Consider the following 10,524-nt stretch of genomic DNA (forward strand, 5'->3'; position numbering starts at 1 on the left):
CTCTGCTGTCTTCTGTTTCTCATGTCTCTTCTGTCTTCTGTCTATTCTGTCTTCTGTCTCCTGTCTTTTGTCTCTTCTGTCTTATCTCTGCTGTCTTCTGTTTCTTCTGTCTCCTGTCTTTTGTCTCTTCTGTCTTATCTCTGCTGTCTTCTGTTTCTTCTGTCTCCTGTCTTTTGTCTCTTCTGTCTTATCTCTGCTGTCTTCTGTCTCTTCTGTATTATGTCTTCTGTTTCTTGTGTCTCCTGTCTTCTGTCTCTTCTGTCTTCTGTTTCTTCTGTCTCCTGTTTCTTCTGTCTTCTGTTTCTTCTGTCTCCTGTTTCTTCTGCCTTCTGTCTCTTCTGTCTTCTGTTTCTTCTGTCTCCTGTCTTCTGTCTTATCTCTGCTGTCTTCTGTCTCTTCTGTCTTCTGTCTTATTCTTATGTCTTCTGTCTCTTCTGTCTTATCTCTGCTGTCTTCTGTCTCTTCTGTCTTATTCTTATGTCTTCTGTCTTCTGTCTCTTCTGTCTTATCTCTGCTGTCTTCTGTCTCTTCTGTCTTCTGTATTCTGTCTTATTCTTATGTCTTCTGTCTTATGTCTCTTCTGTTTCTCATGTCTCTTCTGTTTCTTCTGTCTCCTGTTTCTTCTGTCTTCTGTCTCTTCTGTCTTCTGTCTCTTCTGTCTTATATCTGCTGTCTTCTGTCTCTTCTGTATTCTGTCTTATTCTTATGTCTTCTGTCTTCTGTCTCTTCTGTTTCTCATGTCTCTCCTGTCTTCTGTTTCTTCTGTCTCATGTCTTCTGTCTCCTGTCTCTTGAGTCTTCTGTTTCTTCTGTCTCTCATGTCTCTCCTGTCTCTCCTGTCTCTTCTGTCTCCTGTCTCTTCCATCTCAAACACCAGACCTTCCGGTTTGCTGAGTTTTTTCTTTTCTCAGTTTTAAGCTCCCAGAAATGTTTTAATTATAGATTTGATCAAATATGAGTTTTTGCTCAAACTGGACGTACGGACAAGGATTCCTGGTACAGAGACCTGGACCCCGCTGCTCTGGGCTGCAGTTCCACATGTGACCACCAGAGGGCGGCAAACACCCGTTTATTAATCTTTTCAGGTCGACGTGTCCGAAGATTCTTTTTCTTATTTTTAGCATTTATTGTTCGATAGTTTGACCGTTGGTCTCGTTTATGCGCGTCTTTAATGGTGAATGTGACCTTTGACCTCACGTTTCACTTTGTACGTCCGACTGCCTGGAATAATACTGACTTGGGGAAAGAAATTCAAAAAGCAGCTCTTTGTACACGTCGGGGTTCTTTTGCGGCTTCGTGCCGTTTGTTAAGATTATTTATCTTTTGTTTATTTCTTTGACCTTTTCTTTTTTTTTCTTTTTTTTGCACATGTTTGTCTTTCCACTTAAAAACGTTTTGAGGAGGCAGGAAACAAGGTTGATGAGATGAAAGAGGAGGGAAGATGGGATGAAAGAGGAGGGGAGATGGGATGGAAGAGGAGGAAGAGGAGGAAGAGGAGGAGGAGGAAGATGTTATTAAAAAATGAGCGCGTCTCAGGGAAGATGGAGAGTAAAACAGGAGGCAAAAATGGAAATAAAGCAGGAGAAGAGAGGAGGAGGAGGAGGAAGAGGAGGAGGAGGAGGAGGAGATGGGGAGGAAGAAGAGGAAGAGGAGGAAGAGGAGTAGGAGAGGAAGAGGAAGAGGAAGAGAAGAGGAAGAGGAGGAGGAGGAGGAGGAGAGGAGGAGGAGGAGGAGAGGAGGAGGAGGAGGAGGAAGAAGAGGAGGAGGAGGAAGAGGAGTAGGAGAGGAGTAGGAGAGGAAGAGAGGAGGAGGAGAGGAAGAGGAGGAGAGGAAGAAGAGGAGGAGAAAGAGGAAGAGGAAGAGGAGGAGGAGGAGGAGGAAGAGGAGGAGGAGGAGAGGAGGAGGAGGAGGAAGAAGAGGAGGAGAAAGAGGAGGAGGAGGAGGAGGAGGAGGAGGAAGAGGAGGAGGAGGATGAGGAGGAGGAAGAGAAGAGGAAGAGGAGGAGGAGGAGGAGGAGAGGAAGAGGAAGAGAAGAGGAAGAGGAGGAGGAGGAGGAGGAGAGGAAGAGGAAGAGAAGAGGAAGAGGAGGAGGAGAGGAGGAGGAGGAGGAGGAGGAAGAGGAGGAGGAGGAAGAGGAGGAGGAGGAGGAGGAAGAGGAGAATCAGGGCCACAGGTGGTTGTTGTGACTCCATTAGATGCAGGAAATTGCAGAAAGGAGGATTGATGGAGCAGCAGAGAGAAAATCCTCTGAATGAACAGATCAGCTACACACAACAAACACACAACAAACACACAATAAACACACAATAAACACACAATAAATACACAATAAATACACAATAAACATAACGTGTGAACACAATAAACACAATGTGTAAACAAGACACAATAAACACACAATAAACACACAATAAACACACAATAAACATAACGTGTAAACACAATAAACACAACGTGTAAACACACAATAAACACAACGTGTAAACAAGACACAATAAACACACAATAAACACAATGTGTAAACAAGACACAATAAACACACAATAAACACACAATAAACACACAATAAACACACAATAAACATAACGTGTAAACACAATAAACACAACGTGTAAACACACAATAAACACAACGTGTAAACACACAATAAACACAACGTGTAAACACACAATAAACACAACGTGTAAACAAGACACAATAAACACACAATAAACACACAATAAACATAACGTGTAAACACAATAAACACACAATAAACACAACGTGTAAACAAGACACAATAAACACAACGTGTAAACAAGACACAATAAACACACAATAAACACACAATAAACACAACGTGTAAACAAGACACAATAAACACAACGTGTAAACAAGACACAATAAACACACAATAAACACACAATAAACACAACGTGTAAACAAGACACAATAAACACAACGTGTAAACAAGACACAATAAACACACAATAAACACACAATAAACACAACGTGTAAACAAGACACAATAAACACAACGTGTAAACAAGACACAATAAACACACAATAAACACAACGTGTAAACAAGACACAATAAACACACAATAAACACACAATAAACACAATGTGTAAACAAGACACAATAAACACACAATAAACACAACGTGTAAACAAGACACAATAAACACAACGTGTAAACAAGACACAATAAACACACAATAAACACAACGTGTAAACAAGACACAATAAACACAACGTGTAAACAAGACACAATAAACACACAATAAACACATGTAAACAAGACACAATAAACACACAATAAACACACAATAAACACAACGTGTAAACAAGACACAATAAACACACAATAAACACAACGTGTAAACAAGACACAATAAACACAACGTGTAAACAAGACACAATAAACACACAATAAACACAACGTGTAAACAAGACACAATAAACACACAATAAACACAACGTGTAAACAAGACACAATAAACACAACGTGTAAACAAGACACAATAAACACACAATAAACACAACGTGTAAACAAGACACAATAAACACACAATAAACACAACGTGTAAACAAGACACAATAAACACACAATAAACACAACGTGTAAACAAGACACAATAAACACAACGTGTAAACAAGACACAATAAACACACAATAAACACAACGTGTAAACAAGACACAATAAACACACAATAAACACAACGTGTAAACAAGACACAATAAACACACAATAAACACAACGTGTAAACAAGACACAATAAACACAACGTGTAAACAAGACACAATAAACACACAATAAACACAACGTGTAAACAAGACACAATAAACACACAATAAACACAACGTGTAAACAAGACACAATAAACACACAATAAACACAACGTGTAAACAAAACACAATCAACACACAACCACAGAGTCGGGGACCCTGAAGCAGCGTGACGCAACACAACTATTTAAACGTGGCAGGAACTGACGTGACCCTGAACGCACCGTGAGGCAGGGTGGAGGCAGTGAGGCAGGGTGGAGGCAGTGAGGCAGGGTGGAGGCAGTGAGGCAGTGAGGCAGGGTGGAGGCAGTGAGGCAGGGTGGAGGCAGTGAGGCAGTGAGGCAGGGTGGAGGCAGTGAGGCAGTGTGGAGGCAGTGAGGCAGGGTGGAGGCAGTGAGGCAGGGTGGAGGCAGTGAGGCAGTGAGGCAGGGTGGAGGCAGTGAGGCAGTGAGGCAGGGTGGAGGCAGTGAGGCAGGGTGGAGGCAGTGAGGCAGTGAGGCAGGGTGGAGGCAGTGAGGCAGGGTGGAGGCAGGGTGGAGGCAGTGAGGCAGGGTGGAGGCAGTGAGGCAGTGAGGCAGGGTGGAGGCAGTGAGGCAGGGTGGAGGCAGTGAGGCAGTGAGGCAGGGTGGAGGCAGTGAGGCAGGGTGGAGGCAGGGTGGAGGCAGTGAGGCAGGGTGGAGGCAGTGAGGCAGGGTGGAGGCAGTGAGGCAGTGAGGCAGGGTGGAGGCAGTGAGGCAGGGTGGAGGCAGTGAGGCAGGGTGGAGGCAGTGAGGCAGTGAGGCAGGGTGGAGGCAGTGAGGCAGGGTGGAGGCAGGGTGGAGGCAGTGAGGCAGGGTGGAGGCAGTGAGGCAGTGAGGCAGGGTGGAGGCAGTGAGGCAGTGAGGCAGGGTGGAGGCAGTGAGGCAGGGTGGAGGCAGTGAGGCAGGGTGGAGGCAGTGAGGCAGTGAGGCAGGGTGGAGGCAGTGAGGCAGGGTGGAGGCAGGGTGGAGGCAGTGAGGCAGGGTGGAGGCAGCATCATGTAGTAAGGAGCTTCTCTTCAGGAGCTTCATTATGGGAAAAAAAAAAAAGACAAGAGACGCTTCATTACAAAAATAAAAGACAAGAGACGCTTCATTACAAAAATAAAAGACAAGAGACGCTTCATTACAAAAATAAAAGACAAGAGACGCTTCATTAAAAAAATAAAAGACAAGAGACGCTTCATTAAAAAAATAAAAGACAAGAGACGCTTCATTAAAAAAATAAAAGACAAGAGACGCTTCATTACAAAACAAATAAATAAATAAATAAAAGACAGGAGACGTTTCACAAAAAAAATTAAAATTAAAAAATAAAAGACAGGAGACGCTTCATTAAAAAAAAATACAAAAAATACAAAAATAAAAGACAGGAGACGTTTCACTAAAAAAAATTAAAAAAATAAAAGACAGGAGGCTTTTCACTTAAAAAAAGAAAAAAAAGACAGGAGACGTTTCATTACAAAAATAAAAGACAGGAGATGCTTCATTAAAAAAATAAAAGACAGGAGACGCTTTACTAAAAAAAATAAAAAAAAGACAGGAGACGTTTCATTACAAAAATAAAAGAGAGGAGACGTTTCATTACAAAAATAAATCGAACTAGAGATTTACTGTGGTGACGTTTCTCCATGTGAGAGATTCTGTGAACCGAACGAACGAGAAGAGACGAAGAACCGTAGAGGACGGGGTGACCTTCCTCTGAGTGTGTGTGTGTGTGTGTGTGTGTGTGTGTGTGTGTGTGTGTGTGTGTGTGTGTGTGTGTCCTGCTCACACTCAGCATGTTGACAGAAACACCATCAGCTCCCATCACGTCTCTTCTGATGATCGACTTCAGTGCAGTGAAGAAACGACACAGCGTGGAAAAATACCCTGCACTTAGCTGACAGTGTGTGTGTGTGTGTGTGTGTGTGTGTGTGTGTGTGTGTGTGTGTGTGTGTGTGTGTGTGTGTGTGTGTGTGTGTGTGTGTGTGTGTGTGTGTGTGTGTGTGTGTGTGTGTTTATTGCTTTACTAAAAAAAAAGAAAAGACTAACAGCAGGAATAGAACAAACACAAAAACAGGAAGAAATAAAAAGCAGTTTTCAGCTCCTGAAACGTCGTCGGACGATCTGACAGTAACCATGGTTACATGGACGGTGTCATCGTGTGGGCGGGGCTTAGCAATGACCTGGGGTCGATCCGCATGACGACAAAAAACGATCTTTTTTCTCCAGAAACATTCCGTGAACTCGTCTCTATGAACTCGTCTCTTTGAACTCGTCTCTATGAACTCGTCTCTATGAACTCGTCTCTTTGAACTCATCACTGTGAACTCGTCTCTATGAACTCGTCTCTATGAACTCGTCTCTATGAACTCGTCTCTATGAACTCGTCACTATGAACTCGTCACTATGAACTCGTCTCTTTGAACTCGTCTCTATGAACTCGTCTCTGTGAACTCGTCTCTTTGAACTCGTCACTATGAACTCGTCTCTATGAACTCGTCTCTATGAACTCGTCTCTTTGAATTCGTCTCTATGAACTCGTCTCTATGAACTCGTCTCTATCAACTCGTCTCTATGAACTCGTCTCTATGAACTCGTCTCTATGAACTCGTCACTATGAACTCGTCTCTATGAACTCGTCGCTATGAACTCGTCTCTATGAACTCGTCTCTATGAACTCGTCTCTATGAACTCGTCTCTATGAACTCGTCGCTATGAACTCGTCTCTATGAACTCGTCTCTATGAACTCGTCTCTATGAACTCGTCGCTATGAACTCGTCTCTGTGAACTCGTCTCTATGAACTCGTCTCTATGAACTCGTCTCTATGAACTCGTCACTATGAACTCGTCTCTATGAACTCGTCGCTATGAACTCGTCACTATGAACTCGTCTCTATGAACTCGTCTCTATGAACTCATCACTTTGAACTCGTCACTATGAACTCGTCTCTATGAACTCGTCTCTATGAACTCGTCTCTATGAACTCGTCTCTATGAACTCGTCACTATGAACTCGTCTCTATGAACTCGTCACTATGAACTCGTCACTATGAACTCGTCTCTATGAACTCGTCTCTATGAACTCTTCACTTTGAACTCGTCACTATGAACTCGTCTCTATGAACTCGTCACTATGAACTCGTCTCTATGAACTCGTCTCTATGAACTCGTCACTATGAACACGTCTCTATGAACTCGTCACTATGAACTCGTCACTATGAACTCGTCTCTATGAACTCGTCTCTATGAACTCGTCTCTTTGAATTCGTCTCTATGAACTTGTCTCTATGAACTCGTCTCTTTGAATTCGTCTCTATGAACTCGTCTCTATGAACTCGTCTCTATGAACCTGTCACTCGTCATCCATCCATCCATCCATCCATCCCTCCATCCCTCCCCCCTCCCTCCGTCAGGTTGACATATAGCAGCAGCAGCAGAGATCAAGGTGGAGGATCAGTGAAACATCAACTCTACAGTTCAAAGTGTTCCTTTGGAGGATCCTCAGGTTCCCTCTGCAGTGTTTACTGAGGCTCCTCTGGTCCGCCCACTGGCTGCTCCTCCTGCTCCTCCTGCTCCTCCCGCTCCTCCTCCTCCTCCTGCTCCTCCTGCTCCTCCTCCTCCTCCTCCTCCTCCTCCTCCTCCTCCTCCTCCTGCTCCTCCTGCTCCTCCCAGCCGGCCTCTGAAGCTCTTTGCCGGCGCCGAGTGGAGTTCCTCCCTCGCCGCTCTGATGTCGGAGCTCTTTGACCTCCAGCAGATCTGATCTCCTCGTCACTCCGTCGTCTGACGGCGGGACTTGAGTCGGCGTCAGATGTCAGAACGCCTCGTCTGGCGAGGGAACGTGGGACAGGAAGTGCCTCCATTCCGCAGAACGAGACGTCTGTTCAGGCTGCTGGCGACGGAACGAGGCTCAGAGAGACACCGAGCTTCTAATGCCGGAACCGTGGGGGGGGAGGGGGGTTCCAGGGTCCTGTCAGTGGTTCCAGGTCCAATGTTAGTGGTTCCAGGTCCAATGCTAGTGGTTCCAGGGTCCTGTCAGTGGTCCCAGGTCCAATGTTAGTGGTTCCAGGGTCCCGTTAGTGGTTCCAGGGTCCTGTTAGTGGTTCCAGGTCCAATGTTAGTGGTTCCAGGGTCCTGTCAGTGGTTCCAGGTCCAATGTTAGTGGTTCCAGGGTCCTGTTAGTGGTCCCAGGTCCAATGTTAGTGGTTCCAGGGTCCTGTTAGTGGTTCCAGGTCCAATGTTAGTGGTTCCAGGGTCCCGTTAGTGGTTCCAGATCCAATGTTAGTGGTTCCAAGTCCATGTCCGTGGTTCCAGGTCCAATATTAGTGGTTCCAGGTCTATGTCGGTGGTTCCAGGTCCATGTTGGTGGTTCCAGGTCCATGTCGGTGGTTCCAGGTCCATGTCGGTGGTTCCAGGTCCATGTCCATGGTTGCAGGTCCAACATTTGTAGTTCCAGGTCTATGTCGGTGGTTCCAGGTCCAATGTTAGTGATTCCAGGACCATGTCCATGGTTCCAGGCCCAACGTCAGTGGTTCCAGGTCCAACGTCAGTGGTTCCAGGTCCAACATTTGTGGTTCCAGGTCCAAGTCGGTGGTTTTCAAAATGTTGTCGCGTGAATGTGAAACCAAAACGGTACCATGGCGCCCTCTGGTGGTTTTCCTCACAAACTGCACCCTGTGGGGTTCCTCCAGGCTCCGCCCCCCTCGGCCCCGCCCCCTCGGCCACCAGGCTCCGCCCCCCTCGGCCCCCCGGAGTTTCAACTGGGTTCAAAAGTATGACGAGTTTTAAATGTTTCAGGGATTTTGCCTCTTTAGAAAACACAAAAACCACGTGTTTTCGCTTGAGGCGTCGTCGTGTGAACGTAGCCGCGGAGGCTAAACCTTAGCATGCTAACATGTGAGTGTACACGCTGCCGCCGCCGCCCTGAGCCGAGCTCATTAGCGGCGTTATATTTGGCGTCCAGCCTGGAGGCGGAAGGTTCCGGACCGAGCGGCTCTGTTAGCCTGACGCCGTGACTCACCGCGACTCACCGCGACCCGCCGCCTCGCTAACCTGGAGACGTTAGTCGCCCTCAGACGCCGTCCCCCCCCGTCCCCCCCCACTGCCCCCCCCCCCGCTACTTTGAGACGCCGTCTCCTTCCGGACACGTCATGAACCTTTTGTCTGGCTGTCGGCTGACGGGGAGCCTGAAGTCACACACACACACACACACACACACACACACACACACACACACACACACACACACACACACACACACACACACACACACACACACACACACACACACACACACACACACAGATTTAGAGTTTGAATTGCAAATATTGAGCCTGAAAGTCTGGAAGTTTGTTTCGACCTGAACGAGTCGAAGTGGCAGAATAAAGAAACGATGAAGATTAGTGGAGTCTTCCTCACTCCTTCACCACACACACACACACACACACACACACATTGTGTGTGTGTGTGTGTGTGTGTGTGTGGTGGCTGCGTACTGCTGGTGTGTCTTTGAAATCCTCCACAGTGCCTGATGAAGACGAGATGATGAAGATGAGGTGATGATGAAGACGAGGAGGTGATGAAGACCAGGAGGTGAAGACGAGGTGATGAAGACGAGGTGACGATGAAGACGAGGAGGTGATGAAGACCAGGAGGTGAAGACGAGGTGATGAAGACGAGGTGATGATGAAGACTAGGAGGTGATGAAGACCAGGAGGTGAAGACGAGGTGATGAAGACGAGGTGATGAAGACGAGGAGATGAAGACGAGGTGATGAAGATGAGGTGATGATGAAGACGAGGAGGTGATGAAGAGGTGGAGATGAAGACGAGGAGGTGATGAAGACGAGGTGATGATGAAGATGAGGAGGTGATGAAGACCAGGAGGTGAAGACGAGGTGATGATGAAGACGAGGAGGTGATGAAGACCAGGAGGTGAAGACGAGGTGATGAAGACGAGGTGATGAAGACGAGGAGATGAAGACGAGGTGATGAAGACGAGGTGATGAAGATGAGGTGATGAAGACGAGGAGATGAAGACGAGGAGATGAAGACAAGGTGATGAAGATGAGGTGATGAAGACGAGGTGATGAAGACGAGGTGATGAAGATGAGGTGATGAAGACGAGGTGATGAAGACGAGGTGATGAAGACGAAGGGATGAAGACGAGAAGATGAAGACGAGGAGATGATGAAGACGAGGAGATGATGAAGACGAGGAGGTGATGAAGACGAGGAGGTGATGAAGACGAGATGATGAAGACGAGGAGGTGATGAAGACGAGGAGGTGATGAAGACGAGGAGATGATGAAGACGAGGAGGTGATGAAGACGAGGAGGTGATGAAGACGAGGAGGTGATGAAGACGAGATGATGAAGACGAGGAGGTGATGAAGACGAGGAGGTGATGAAGACGAGGAGATGATGAAGACGAGGAGGTGATGAAGACGAGGAGGTGATGAAGACGAGATGATGAAGACGAGGAGGTGATGAAGACGAGGAGATGATGAAGACGAGGAGGTGATGAAGACGAGGAGGTGATGAAGACGAGGAGATGATGAAGACGAGGAGGTGATGAAGACGAGGAGGTGATGAAGACGAGGAGATGATGAAGACGAGGAGGTGATGAAGACGAGGTGATGAAGACGAGGAGGTGATGAAGACGAGGAGATGATGAAGATCTCCTCCATTCTTCCACTCAGCTTCCAGTAAATCCTCTTTCTCTCCCGTCGGTTTCGTTCTCGCCATTCGATGGCTCAT

Source organism: Blennius ocellaris, assembly GCF_963422515.1.
Source record: "Blennius ocellaris genome assembly, contig: SCAFFOLD_95, whole genome shotgun sequence".
Taxonomy (NCBI): Eukaryota; Metazoa; Chordata; class Actinopteri; order Blenniiformes; family Blenniidae; genus Blennius; species Blennius ocellaris.